Source organism: Podarcis gaigeae (assembly GCF_964106915.1).
Source record: "Podarcis gaigeae genome assembly, chromosome: 2".
NCBI classification, from domain to species: domain Eukaryota; kingdom Metazoa; phylum Chordata; class Lepidosauria; order Squamata; family Lacertidae; genus Podarcis; species Podarcis gaigeae.
This window is the reverse complement of record NC_139679.1, coordinates 30903721-30918044: the sequence shown is the minus strand read 5'-3', so window position 1 is coordinate 30918044 and position 14324 is coordinate 30903721.

The window sequence follows — 14324 nt, the reverse complement described above, 5'->3', positions numbered from 1 at the left end:
TCTACCCAGACACTGAGGTCCAGCGCTGAGGGCCTTCTGGCGGTTCCTTCACTGCAAGATGGCAGAGCTTTCCAAAGTGTGTGTTGTAACATGTTAGTGTGTTGGCTGCAGTGTGTAGATGCGTCACATGAACGCTCCCCGCGCTCTTCCCGGGACTGGAAAGGAGTTAGTTTAACCTCTGGTTTGCTAGTCAAACAAAATTACTGTGCCACAAAACGATGCATGTCTAAAACGTGTGTCACCAACATTAAAATTTTGGAAGGCTCTGCATTATGGTGATGTTTTCTCTGGGGTGTATGATTTGTGATGGCTTGTTCATGAAGAACTGCTGCCATCAAGTAATGAAAATGCATGCATGACCCAGCCTGTATAGATAATAACAAATTTTCAAGCTGCAGAGAGTTAAAAAGCTTTCAACATATCAGTATCAGGAGAATAGCCTAGTCACCAAGAGCCTTAGGATGGGAAGAGGTTTTTCTGAAATGTTGGCTTCACTTTAATGTCATGACAAATGCAGAGGCAATAAGAAAATGCATTAGTGATGCTTGTCAGAGAAGAAGAATGGATGAGGACTAGATGGTGTTTTAGATGCCTTATGACTCTTGCGGTATTTCTGCAGTTGGAGTATAGGGGACCAGTGATTGTCAATCCTGGAGGAGGGAAGAAATTTAGTTGGAGGAAACTTCCTCTCTTGAACTTAATGTATTCTCCTCCTAGCGTTGCCCTACTCCTCTACCCATCTTCCGGCGCTTCCTTCTCCGAGCTCCCTCACAGTCCCTAGCTCAGTAATTAGTCCCTTGCCAAGTGTCAGGCCCCCGCGATGAGGTCAGTCATGTCACAGGCAATGAGTTATGGCAGGAAAGGCCAGCAGTTTTGCAGGCCTTGTAGCTTCTCATTAGCTTTTGAGCAAGAGAAGCTGGCAAGAGGTACATACTCAACAGTGCTTGCGGCTGAAATGTGATGGTTACCTAACCCTGCTTAAATAGTATGGATCTTAACAAGCTGGGGCTTTCTGTCCACTGAAACCTCCAAAGTTTAGGGTAAAGGGCACGTACTGGAGGGGAAATGGTGAGTTCCCAGAGGAAACAATTTAGGAGTTGTCATGTGCAGCAAAACGCAGTAGCAAGTACCGCCATCTTCTTCACCTGTAACCTGAATTTCAAGGTGCCACCTTAATACTGCTTATGTGTATCATGCCTGTATCTTAAGGACTTCAAGCCTTGTAGCACGTTGCTTGTATAATGACCTCGCACCAGATGTCAAAGAGAAAAACAACTCCCAGACTTTTAGAATACATCTGAAGGCAGCCCTGTTTAGGGAAGCCTTTAATGTTTAATGGATTATTGTATTTTAATATTCTGTTGGAAGCTGCCCAGAGTGGCTGGGGAAACCCAGCCAGATGGGCAGGATATAAATAAATTATTATTATTATTATTATTATTATTATTATTATTATTATTCACCGCTAATTACTCTCCTGTTCTCTGGCCAATCAGGTCTCTGCATCACTCTAGCAGTTCTAATCCAAAAGTATGGCTATGTCAAAGAGGTTGCTCCCATCTGTCTCTGGGCAACAAAACCATGTGGCTGACATTTGACTGTTAGAAGGATTGCCTCTTTTCAAGCCCCTGCTCGGAAAACTCCGACTCCATCTGTTGTTATGAGCCCTATTCAGGAGTCTCAGTATAGAATGAATAGGGCTGCCTGGAAGTGCAGTTTGAGCATGCTCAGTCTTGTTTTCTTGAAGGCAACACCCACAACATTGGGCTCAAACAGTCTCTTCTTTGTACTATAAATGTTTTTGTTTTGTTTTTTTTTACTTATACTTTTCTCTCAGCAGAGATGCAATTGCGTGGCGAGGCCCCAGGCCCCGCAGTTACCTCAGAAATAAACACACGGACACGAATATGTTGGGTTAATGGGGTAAATTAGGCCACAACTTTATTGGTTACAGATGTGAGTGGTTTGGCTTAGGCAATTGGGTGAAGCAAGACTATATCCTGACTCCTGCCCATCTGCAGGAAGTTTCTTAAGGGTCTACCACCAGAAGGGGGAGCCCTATGATGTACATCAATTGAGCACCCCCAGGTTCACTAATGGAGGAGAGGAATGGAGGCTGCCCTCCCCAGCTGTGCTGCCGTTTAAACGCCATGTGGCCACCCGATTGGTCAGCCTGGTGGGTGGGTGTGACGCGGTGGCTGGGAGTCCTAATGACATGGGCAGCATTCCTCCATCTACAGCCGAGTCACTGAGAGGTTTTCAGTTTGGTTAGCTGCTAACTGAACTGCAATGCTTAAATGTTCACAGTTATCTTTGCGAGGGGCGAGGATGGGGAGAAAAACAGGACGATGAGGCCATGCCCTTTTGACCTCCTAGCAACCCCAAGAGGTCTGGGGGCCATCAGCCGCCATGGCTGCTTCCTAGAAGTGAACATTTGCCTTCTGCAATAGCGCTGCTGCACTTTATGAGCTGCTTGCAGGTTTTATGCTATTTCCTTGCAGAGAAATACATCATTTGCTGGAAATCTGCGATGTGTGAAGCAGTCCTCAGATGCTGCTCCTGTTTCTTTTCCCAGCAACAGCCAGGTACTGACTGGCTGTAGCAGCCAGTAGCACAGAAATAGGGTCTATTGTGCAAACTCATCAAGTCAAAACTGATGCAGTTAGATTTGCCACCTCCTGGCCTCAAAGGGTCTCCCTCTGCCTTTAATAGCTCATTGATGGAGAAACTTGGCAGTCTCTCCATCTCCCATTAATGCTGTAATGTAGTGGAAGGGCAGCTTCTGCTAAATGGTGTCCATCGAAGCAGCTATTAAAGGGGGGATATTTATTTATTTATTGAATCCCATTCTTCAGCAAAACAAAAACAAAAAACAGCTTCCAGAGCAGCTTACAAATCACAAGCCTGTCCCTGCCCTCGCGCTTACAGTTTAAAAAGACACAACACAAAAGGACTGTTGATTGGGATGGGGGAGGAGATAAGCAAATTCAGATACAAATTCTTAGTTATAAGTTCTAATGACTGGCTGGGATGGAAACAGTTCAAGAAGAGGCAGTCCAAAATTTGCTGGTCTCTCCGCTGTGCTTGCATCCCTCCTCTTGCTGCCTCTACTGCAGCCGGATGTAAAGGAATATAAACCAATTTTGGCCCTGGGTGTGGCACTCCTATATCCATTTGACAATATATCCTATACACCCCAGTTGGAGTCTCTTCCTGTAATTAAATTACAGTTATGTGCTTACTCAGGGTGTACGACTTGTACTGGGCATATCAGGACTGGTCTCCTTTTAAAAAAACACTGCATAGTTCAAATTATCTCCCAATTGCATAGTATCTACAGTATAATGCTTCTTTGGCTAAAGAGTTCTCCGGTTATTTTGGATCAATATGTGAAGCTCAACCTTTCATACAAATCTTTGCCAAAAAGCCCACAGCTCCTGCTTTTCTTCAGCACTGGGGTGTTCCCGGTTTTGTTTTTTTCCTAATTCACCCTTGTCACCATGTTGCTAGACTCTCTGAGAAATCTGTCCCCCATGCCAAAGTCACGGAAGTAAAAGTGCATTCCGGTATTCTCAGTGTCACTAGAAGTTACTCAGTGTTACTAGAAATAGTACATGGGGTGTTTGTGCCTGTTTTGTAACACCACTGTAGCTCAACCCGGAAGGACTAGTTTCTAGTCTGTTTTAGATCAAAGTTGTTCGCTAAACCGCATTATTGGAATTTGAATTCCTGCAGACATAGATGGACAGGCAGAGTGACTTTTCTAAAGTTGAAGCCAAGAGGGAATGTGGTGCCTCAGAACATGTTTTCTAGAATGAAGTCCCAATGTTCTTCTACCTAGTATTTTGGTGAGTAACCAGCCAGTGGGACTAAAAGATAGAAGGCATCTATGTGAGGGAACCAGAACTGGAGGATTTGGTCCTCAAATGTCACATGTGTGCTGATATAGAACAATATTCTTTAGAGCCCCTTTTAAAAAGAATGACGTACTAGGAAGTGAAAGAGAAATTGAGCTTTCTGCTGCAAGCACCAAACCAGCATGTGACGTGGAGGGTTGCTTTGTTCACAGTAAAGGCAGGTAAATGCAGAGAAGAGTTTTTGGATTCTGTTTCTGTTAATTGTCAAGGAGATATGAAAGCACAAGAATACTAAATGGATCTCCTGTTGGATGGATGGATATGAATTTGAATTCCTGGATGTCAGGATCCACGTTTGAGGCAAGTACTCTTTGGTGCGAGAACCCCAGCAGAGTTTTGAAGTCACAAAATATGCAGCAAAGTAAATCATGGAGATATAGGCTATTAGACCTTTAAAATATGTGCCCCTCCAAGTGAGTTCCAAAAGTTTTCTTTCCATAGTTTTCCTCTTCCCCCAGCATAGGAAAAAGACCACATATTTGGTAAGTTACAAAATGGTTTACTTACAAACTCTCCAAAGGTCAGATTCATGTGCTTCAGACAAGGTTGCACAGATAGTAAAACATAGCTTAGTTACAAAGCAGTGAAGGTTCCTAAATTATTGGTATAGGAACTCAAGAGTGGCTAATGAGAGCCATGTGGTTGAGCTGGAGCAACCAGCTCAAACCTCTTCACGCAATGAGCTTCTCTAGTTCATCCCAAAGTGAGGGGAAGTGGATATAGCTAACCCTAGCAGGATAGCTTACTCTATGGTATTAACCCTTTCATGCAGTTATTAGACTTAATCATGTTGGTTGTATGAGGCTAGTTATCCCACATCTTCTCATGTCATCTCCATATATATATGTGTGTGTGTATGCACGCGTGTGCGCGCGCGCACACACACACACACACACACACACAGCTCTGTTTATTTTTAAACAAAGCTCTGTTTATTTTAAGGATATGTATATATTTTATGTAACTACTATACTTTTATGAAAGTTTTGGTACTTTTTATGTCCTGGAATGATCTATGGACTTGCACAATAAACTTTATTCATTTGTACTTCAGATAAGTCATAGATATCAATGTCCCTTAATTATGTCTATTCAATAAACAACACTTTGAACAGAATTTTAAATAGCTTGGTTGGGGCTGGGGAACTGGAATTAGAAAGGTTGAGTATTCATGATACTTAGAGGCTTCTCTTAAATCGTTGAGAATGTAGGTTTGCCTATGATTGATTAGTAAGTTACCTTGAACTTTGTAAAGACAGCTTCATTTTATTTAAGACAGAACATATATATATATACGCTGAAGGAAAAAACTATTATAAATATAACATTTAAAGTTAACTTCTCCCCTGATTAGACAAACTTCAGGAAAACTTTCCCATTGGAACCTTACCATTTTTTTAAAAAAAATCTTGACGTGTCATTATAGTAGGTTTGCTATGTCAGAATTCTTCAGATTGCCTGGAGGGAAAAATCCTATTGAAATCCCTCAAGCTCCATAACAAATGTCATGTAATTTATGATTGGTTGGTAAATTGTCATTTGCTGATAAGACTCTGGCATACAGTGAGACCAAACAAAAAGAAAGAAGAAAGAAAGAAAGATAAATGGGCTGATTCTGATGTTTCACCACAAGTTTTGCTTTCTTTAAAAAAATCCATATTCATAAGAAACTGTTTTATTACAAAATTATAATATTTCGAGGGATAGAAAAATCAGTTTCCCTTTCAATTCTGATTAATTTTCCCCAGTCTAACAGTAAAATCCAATCCATACTCAGGAAATGTTATTTTTTTCCATATGGGCTGCCAAGTAAAGGGAGTCAGGTCAGACTAAATCCCTGGCTCTTAAGAGTCTGTCTGTTCCTTTGACCCTTCCCCCCAAGTCTTGGGTCTTGTCCTCACTCAACCGAAGCCTTCCATCTGCTCTGCCATCCCCAGATTTAATGGGCTTTAGCTCTGGAGAGTAAAATTCCCTCCCTCCCTCTCTGCCACTTTCTTAATAGACCTATGGCTCTGACAAGGATGTCTTTCTGGTTTCCTTATTGCTTGTTGCTGTGGAAGGAGGGGAGAGCATCAGGTAAATCATCTGCCATATAGCTTATTCAACAGAGGCCCTCTGCTGGTCTGCACTCTGCCTTCTGGTCATATACCCATCAGTGTACTTAGGAAATGTTAAACTTTGGACTTAATGGTCTTATGGGTCTGGGAGGAGAGGCTTTTGAGATGTTACTTGTATTAGGTAAAGGTAAAGGTACCCCTGCCCGTACGGGCCAGTCTTGACAGACTCTGGGGTTGTGCGCCCATCTCACTCAAGAGGCCAGGGGCCAGCGCTGTCCGGAGACACTTCCGGGTCACGTGGCCAGCGTGACATCGCTGCTCTGGTGAGCCAGAGCCGCACACGGAAACGCCGTTTACCTTCCCGCTGGTAAGCGGTCCCTATTTATCTACTTGCACCCGGAGGTGCTTTCGAACTGCTAGGTTGGCAGGCGCTGGGACCGAGCAGCGGGAGCGCACCCCGCCGCAGGGATTCGAACCGCCGACCTTTCAGTCGGCAAGTCCTAGGCGCTGAGGCTTTAACCCACAGCGCCACCTGCGTCCCATGTTACTTGTATTACCTCATTTCAAAATGTAGTAACTCAGCCCTGCTGCATTTGGGAGCTGTCCTGCTCATTCTTCTGAAAGAGCTCCTGGACCCTCTGCCCTGGTGACACTCCTGCAAGTGCACTGGCGTTTACTCACACTGATTTTGAACGTCCAAGCTTCACCAATCAATGGCAAGGTGTTTGCATACTGCAAGTGATTCCTATCAATGCCTTTAACTGTATATGATGGCTACCAGCTGGTGCTATTGTATAAAACATAACAATATTGATGTAAGAGGTGGGGGGAGTATTATTTGAGCTGCTAGGCGAGTCGTGCTGCTCTTGTAGACAAAGGGAATGGGAGGGAAGGGAACAAAGGGGAAAAAGCCAAAACATGAAAAGAACCGCCTCTTCAAAGCATTCCCCAAACCTTCTCATCTTCTTTGCCTCTCACTTCCATACTAATTCCTCCTCCTTGCTTGCCCGCTTCCTTCCAGAGTGGAAAAGCCATCCCATATCCCAAATATTTCTCATCCTCGTGGTGTAGAAATATTGGCTCCTCTGACAACTGGGGAAATGGATGCAGATGGAAGGACAAAGTGCCTGTTTAGGACTAGTGACAATAGGCTGGTGATTGCTGACAGCAACAAAGTCTGCATCACCAAATAATTGCATTGGCTACTTCCGTAGGGAGGTTGTGCTTAGGAACCCAGCTGAACCAGCCCTAATAGCCAATAATACCTGATGGGATCCTAATGGCAACCCCACCCCCTGCCTACACAGGCTATGCTTGCTTATTTTGTCATATTATCAGTTTGCCTGGAAGTGTGCTGTTTTAGTATAATGTACAGGACACCGCACAGTATAAGCAATTGAGACAGAGTTCAGTGACCCAACGAGCTTGCAGTCTAAAGGGTGAGCATATAGACAGAGGAAGGTCAGGGATGAGAGAAGCAAAGGAAAACAAAGGATGGAATGAGCAAATTCAGGGGAAAGTGTTTATGGATGTGAGGATGCCACCCTCACCACTCTCTGAAAATAAAATAAATAAAAAGAAAGCTCATACCAATAACTAGTTGGTCTCTAAGATGCTACTGGAAGGATTTATTTTATTTTATTTATTTATTTTAATTATTTATTTTGTTTTGTTTCAACTACAGCAGACCAACACAGCTGCCTACCTGTAACTAGAACCCTCTGAGAAACAATGCTAGTCCTACTGAGATTCTTCTTTGTTTAGCTTTCCTTGAAATCCCTCTTGGGTTTCTCCTGAAGAGGAACCTTCAAAGCTACCTTGAAACTTTGCTTGAGGCAAAATTCAGTAGCAAGTCAAGTCCCAAGCCTGATCAGGTTTGCCCACTGCAGGGAGAGTTTCCTCCAGATATCCAGCGCTGGTGAAAGGCCTTTGAGAATACCCATGGAGAGGAATAAGCAAGAGCTTCCTTTGAATGGAAAAGCTGGGTTTTGTATAGACTATCCGCTGTTCTCCTTGTCTAAAATAGACAAGGGAAGAAAGAATGGGCTCAAAGTATTAATGGTCACATTTAGCCTGGATGTGAGGGGAAATGGACTCCCTGTTAAGAGTGGAGGTACATTGGAATGGGTTGCTTAGGAATGTGGTACAATCATCACTAGAAGAGCAGGCTAGACAAGTTTATGGCTAGATTAGTTTAGATAGTAGCAGTATATTTGGACTGGATCATACCATTTCCAGCCATATGTTCAACTCTGAAGCTGAAGGTACATAGACAAAGGTAGTTTTAAGCACGTTCATATGTCTGACAGGGGAATGGACTTGATTAAATCCCTTCCACCTCTGATTCTATAGCTCCTTCGTAGCAGAAAGTATCACATAGTTGAGCATGCTTGTGGATGCTCAGAAAGCTACAATCATGCACTGGGGAAATAAGTGTAAATGAATGCTGGAGACAGAGAGATAGAATGTGAAGGAAAAGGTCCTTAGATCAAAAGTAAGAGTTACTGGCAGGAGTCTTGAGCAAAAAATTAAATGGAATAGCACATTCCAGTAACAATGTTTTATGAATCAGTCTGCTAGATCTGTGGCTCCTAAGCATTTTGACTTTCAGGCTTGTTTCCTAAGACTTGTTGGTATGTCAAAATGGAATAAATAATTTTGAGGAGACACAGGATTGCATGAGCCTTTTGAACATGTCAGTATTCGGTTGCATTTTGAGGTGCTAAAAATACAATCTAAATACTTGGTGACACCTTCCAGATATCGCTTCTGGGGTCGTGAAGATAGCACACTCCATCTGACTCATAAAACACCAATCATCAGATGTGATGTGGGCAGGAGACGGGATGATCAGCAAGTGTTCCATTTAGATTGTCATGAAATCTTCCTATACAGCTGGTGATTACTAGGAAACAAGAGTTTTTACCTTTTGTTGTGGCATACATACAGTCATTTAGAAGAATATACAAAGAACGTACCCAGCCTGTGGACTGATTAACTCTTACACATTTTGCAAAGCTTAAAGGTCCCAGTTTTGAATGAATCCCATTTTCATGATGTGAGAAAGCACTCACTGTTCCAAGCTTCACTATGCCAATGGAATCATTTCATCTTAGTGGCATAGTGTCTGTTCTTCTCCAAGGCAGCAAGAAATCTATATTTTTACACCGGTGATGAGAATGTCATTGTGAATTCTGGATGTTTCAGGCTCTGCTCATTTGAACGAGTGGCATGGGAGAGTCAAAGTGTAGTATGGTTATGCACTGAAATAATTGGGAAATAGTGTCATGCAACTTGACAAGGGAAAGAGAGTCTGGGGTCTGATAACAGTGTAATGAGTGCTGTACATATATCTGGAGGAAGTGGAAGGAAAGGAACTTCATGGAGGAAATATGAAAAGACAGGACTGAAGTGAAATTGCTAGTAGATAAGGAAGGGAAGGCTTGGGGTGTATTTTAGAAGTACCTCAATATTTCAAAGTATTGTATTTAATGTGTACACAAGTGGCCTATTCATTCAAATGTGAGGTATATAGATTTAAAAAAACTAAAATCATCCAACGCATACAAACATTTAGGCCATAGCTTTTTATTTCCTGCCAGTGGTTGGCATGCAGTTTTATCTGGAAGGACAGATCTTGAAGCTGAGGCTCCAATACTTTGGCCACCTCATGAGAAGAGAAGACTCCCTGGAAAAGACCCTGATGTTGGGAAAGATGGAGGGCACAAGGAGAAGGGGAAGACAGGGGACGAGATGGTTGGACAGTGTTCTCGAAGCTGAGTTTGACCAAACTGCGGGAGACAGTAGAAGACAGGAGTGTAGAAGACAGGAGTGCCTGGTGTGCTCTGGTCCATGGGGTCACGAAGAGTCGGACATGACTAAACGACTAAACAACAACAAGTGCCTCTTCATGATAGGTCTTCACCTCTGCACTGTCAGCCTCTTTGGAAGTCATCTAAGTTGGTGGTCATCACCACATCTTGCAGTAACAAATTTCACAGGGTGGGATCCAACGTAATGCTATCATGGTTGTTCCATCAGTGCAAGCATTTCTGCTTGCCAGATAGAATGCTCTCCCCTCTCCTCTCCCTGTGCACTGTTCTGGGGTGCTCTTCCAACCTTTCAGAGTAGATTTGGGGGTGAGGAACTAGGGGGAGTTGGGGGAAGCTCCACTGTGCTAGCAGGAGCCCTTGTGCCGACGTCTGCTGGCCCACTGGGTTAGTTGAATCCAGCCCATAGTTTAACTCGCAGCCCCAGCCTCATTTTATGCAACTGCTAATTCCTCCTAAAGCTGCCTCCTTCAATCCCACAATAGTTTTCTCTGTCCTGTTCATATCCTCCTTACCTCTTCTGGCTTTTTTAAAGTGTTCCTCTTTCTTTCTACATAGTTTCAAAACAATTGGGAGGGAAGGTATTTTTTTGGGTAGTAAAATTAATCGATTTCTCAAAATTCATTTCCTGGTTCCATGACTTGAGAGAAAGAATCCCCCTCCCGGCTGTTTGAGAACAAATGGTTAGGTTTCTGCTATATGTGCGTGCTTGCATATGCATTTATGCACTGCAACATTAAAGTCAGGAACTGTTTTCACTTGCTTTCCAGAATAGTAGTTGTGTTGGTCTATTGTACTAAAAAACAAAACAAAAATCATTTGTATACGTATTTGAAAATGACCCACCAAACCCATTAATGCTTGCTTCTGAGCAACCCTGCGTAGAATTGGAAATTATAATCTGAGGTAGCCTTGGTGAAAACTGAAGCATGGTTGTCTAGCCTGGATTAATTAATCCAGAACACTTTTGTCTCTGGTTCAACCCATCATTGGCTCTAATGCTGGCCGCTACCAGCATGTGACCCCCCCACACATATTTCCCCCACAGGAAGGTGGACCTCTATGGGGGGGGCTGGGGGTATTTCCCAACTCTGTATTAGTCCATGGGATGAAGACGGCATGCTTTTCATCATAGTAACACTTAGTGCTAGGCTAAGAGTGCACTTTTAAAGCATCACAGGATGACTTCTGCTGTGGTGCCTATGACTGGCATTCTTTCCCAGCAGATGGAACACTGGGCTGCAACAAAAACAACCCTCTCCCTCTCTCCCCCAGTTTCTGTGGAGAATCATCTGGTTGGAAGCCAGACACCGTTGTATGGAAAGAGCAAACAGGCGTGGTGGGGGTGGCGGTAGCAGAAGAGAAGGCGGATGGGAGCTCTGTCAGAAACACAAAGTAAACTCTGCATTTTGCCACATAAAAATAGCATTTTAGTTGCAAAAGTAACCACTCCTTCTGGTCATGAAAAGGCTGTCCTTAGAAACAGTACTTTAAAAATTATTATTAAAAATATATCTTATTGAGGCCCTGTTTGGCCATAAATGTTTGTGTGAGAGAAGCAGCAACAGTGGTTCAGCTGCAACTCTGTGCACCCTTACCTTGGAGTAAGCCCCACTGAAACGCCAGGGATTACTTCTCAGTAAACATGTTTAGTACTGGGCTGTGTTTTTCTGAAGAATTACCACGGGAACCTGCAGCAAAATATTGCAGTACACCGTCACATCCTAGCAGGAGGGTGCCTGCTCATAGTTCCAGTCAACCATGCCCGCCTCCAAGTTTTCTGGTACATTCCTACTTGCCTACTAAGCATGCCCAGTCCCCTTTTGGACCGGGCTTGGGCAGGAAGTTGCCCCTTGTGAGTTTTGTTCTGTAAATGTACTTCTGCAAACCTTGGGGTTTCCTTAAGCATGCAGATACCTCTCTGTTGTCCCTCAGCGGCTCCAGTCCTATCAGCACTTACCATTTGAGTTGACTATTGTTATTAATGATAATTTTATTATTTACACCCCGCCCATCCAGCTGGGTCGCCCCAGCCACCCCAGCCAGCTTCCAACACACATAGAAACATAATAAAACATCAAACATTAAATACTTCCCTATACAGGGCTGCCTACACGTGTCTTCTAAAAGTTATATAGTCATCTATCTCCTTGACATCTGATGGCAGGGCGTTCCTCAGGGAGGGTGCCACTACTAAGAAGGTCTTCTGCCTGGTTCCCTGTAACTTCTCACAGTGAGGGACCCTCGGAGCTGGACCTCAGTGTCCACGCTGAACAATGACAGTAGAGATGTGCCTTTAGGTATAGGGGGCCAAGGCTGTTCAGGGTTTTAAAAGTCAGCACCAACACTTTGAATTATGCTCAATTTAGAGCACAGCTTAGAGGGAGCCATTGAGATGTGGATATTATATTTGTCTGTAAATTGTTTTGTGTCTGTGTTACCTTTAAGTATGTCTGTAAATACCTAGAAAAAGCAGAGGGGTTGCTCACATTCATTTCTCCTTCTCACGACTGCCATCTGCTTTTGGTCCCATAGGTCCTAGTATCCCATGAATCACTATGACAACATGCTTGAGTCTTCTATCTCAGTTGTAAGGTATGGTCCAAAAAAAAGGCAATTGGAATCATTAAAGTGACATACCAATCCTTTCATTCTTTTGCACCCTCAAGAAATGTAAGGCATCACTGATACTGAAAAAACATATCATATCATTGACCAACTCAATGGAATCACACTTGTGTTTTTACCCAGAGGCACAAGCTCCCCTGTAAAACTAAAATCTTGCCACATCTTCAATATATGTATGCATTCAGGAAAGCATGTCAAGAGAAGGTTGTGTTCAAAATATCAGGTGGCCTGGCTGATCACTTACTCTTAATTACATGCCAGTTCCCTGTTGCAGGCCAGCACTGTTCACCTGGCTGCCCAGCTTCTTGTGTGAAGCAACTGTGTGATTAATGGAGTTGACAAACACACCCAGCATCCCCTGAGTGTGCCACTCACAGTTGGCATTGCAAGCCCCAGGGTGAAATGAAAAATGTACTCAAAGCACTATATCCTGGAAATGGTGAACACTGCAAACTCCTCTGTTCCATCCTCTATGGTCTTCAATCTTTCTGGTTCTTGAGCAGCAGAAACATATGCAAAGGTGGTGCCAAGAAAGAAAAGTTGCTCCTTTTTGCTAATAAAGCAAACGTTCTCCTGTTACAGAGATATCTGCTCAAGACAGCTACATACTGGGCAGGAGTCACAGGAATCCACTTTCTCAAAGTTGTTTTCTGGGGAGGTCTTCCATCCCTTTGCTGAATCCTCAGTTTCCCTATGTTAACCCATTATTATTGGGTGAATGACTTACACAACCTCTATTAGCGGATGTAATAATTGGAACTGAGTAGGACTGAGTACATTCCCTATTGTCCTTCCTCTCACTGAAGGGGGGAAGCTGACAACACTGGCTATTTCATTCAACCAAGGATGTACCCTCCAGATGTTGGACAACTCCCATGCTAATCTTCTCTGTATCGTTCCAATTTTAGTATATGTGCTGCCGAAGCGAGCACCAGATGTTGGACAACTCCCATCATACCTGACTATTGGTCATGCTTCCTGGAACTGGTGGGAGTTGTAATTCAACAATAGCTGGAGGGTACCACATTGGCTATCCCTGCCATTTCATCCTCATAGGCACTGCCCTCCACAGGTAGGCTTGCTGGCATCCAGGTTTTAATTTTTGGTTCCAGGTGAAGACCTTTTTATTCACCCGGGTGTTTTAATCTCTGTGTGTGTTTTGTTATGCTGGGTTGTATTAATGTTTTAGTGCTGGTAGCTTTATTTAATTTGCTTTTATGTTGTGCTTGGCGTTTTCCTTTTGCTGGTTTTAAGCTGACTGTCAACCGCTCAGAGAACATTTGTTGTTGGACAGCATACAAATACTGTAAATAAATTAAATTTGCACCTGTTGCTGAAATTCTGGCTGCATGTGCTCCAAGCATTTGCAGATTTGTTTGGAATTATTCCTCGGGAAAGAAATATACACTGCTTTGCTTAGCTCTTCTGAAGCAAAATCAGCTTCCTAAGAATAAGAGGCCTTCTCCCTTCCTCTCACTCCACCAAAATCCCTCCTCCTTAGTGAGCAATGTGCATAGAACCATTTAAAAAAGAAATAGGGCAAACTCTGACATCAAGCTCTCTTAGAGAGTAGAGGCTTTACGTTAGGGTCACATGCACATAATGAAGGAGAGCCAGGTTTCAAGATGTTGTTTCCCTGACAACCAGAAGGCAGGGATGAAAGAGAGAGACGGGAGGTGACTTTTCAGAGATGTCATTAACTGGCTCTGCCAAAGTGGAAGTTGATGTGGAGTCTCTGGGGCTCTCAGGGACATAATAGGACTAGGGCTTGTCTGTGTAGCATGACCATAGCAGTCCTAAATCACTCTTGGAGATCCCACCCACTTCTTTGGTGTTCCCTCACTTGCATCTCCTAGTCTTTGCTGCTGAGAGGGAGATAACGCAATATCATC